Raw genomic sequence first — 923 nt, 5'->3', positions numbered from 1 at the left:
GTTATACATTGATTTTTGTGCTCTTTTTCTCTATAATATTTTATTGATTTGATTGTTGTTAAATTATGGAATTTTATCTCAGTTTGTATTGTTGCGTCCCAATCCACACTGCCACAGGCTCCAACAGCAGTAGTACAGTACAGGAAGGACGTTGCCCAGTGAGTTGTTCTGCTTATGGTCAGCCTTTAGGTGTGCAGTACACAAGATCAGCTGAGGCGAAAATAAACACTGGCTCCTTAAAGTTCACTGTCTTTATTTTCCGAGTAATTCTACTTAATGCGTTCCAACTTCTCTGTTCTCACAACCACTGGAACTATACACACTTTACTAACTGCTGTTACACTTAATGCTGAACAACACTTCACAGTTATTACACTTATTGCTTGACACTTAACTATTTTCTCAAGTACCAATGATATACAAACTTCAATAACCCGTCACTGTTTGCCACTGTTTTCACAAGTACCAAAAATATACTATCTTCACTGACACTGACACTGCACTACTCTGAACCAAAACCGACTGCACTTCACTCAAACTGACTTGACACCCAACTAAACTTGCAATAATCTCTACCCCAACTTTGAGTACACCGCTACCCGTCCGATCAGCGAAGTTAAGCAACGTTGGGTCTGGTTAGTACTTGGATGGGTGACCGCCTGGGAACACCAGATGCTGTTGGCATCCCTACGTGTCATGTGGGGTTGGTGGAGGATTAGTGCCCCTCCCTGTAAAACAATTAACTCTAAGCCCTTGGCCACCCTGTCTGGGATACATGGCGTCAGGCAATGAATGAATGAATGAATTATTCTAGACTGACCTACATTCCACGAGAACAACAGTTGCCAACTCAGACACATCTAAACACGCAGAGTTGTCTCACATTACATAACACTCTAAATCATTTACCATACGAACTTAAA

The 923-nt window shown here is 41.4% G+C and overlaps 1 pseudogene; it reads left to right on the top strand.

The window, feature by feature from the left end:
• The first annotated feature begins 561 nt into the window (after window positions 1-561).
• On the top strand, window positions 562-684 carry LOC145404756 (5S ribosomal RNA; annotated as a pseudogene).
• The last annotated feature ends 239 nt before the right edge of the window (window positions 685-923 follow it).

Source organism: Coenobita brevimanus, chromosome 64 (assembly GCF_032717465.1).
Source record: "Coenobita brevimanus isolate Jiangsu-jjx chromosome 64, ASM3271746v2, whole genome shotgun sequence".
Classification (NCBI taxonomy): domain Eukaryota; kingdom Metazoa; phylum Arthropoda; class Malacostraca; order Decapoda; family Coenobitidae; genus Coenobita; species Coenobita brevimanus.
Note: the sequence above shows the minus strand (reverse complement) of the source record. Positions and strands in the feature narration are given on the sequence as shown.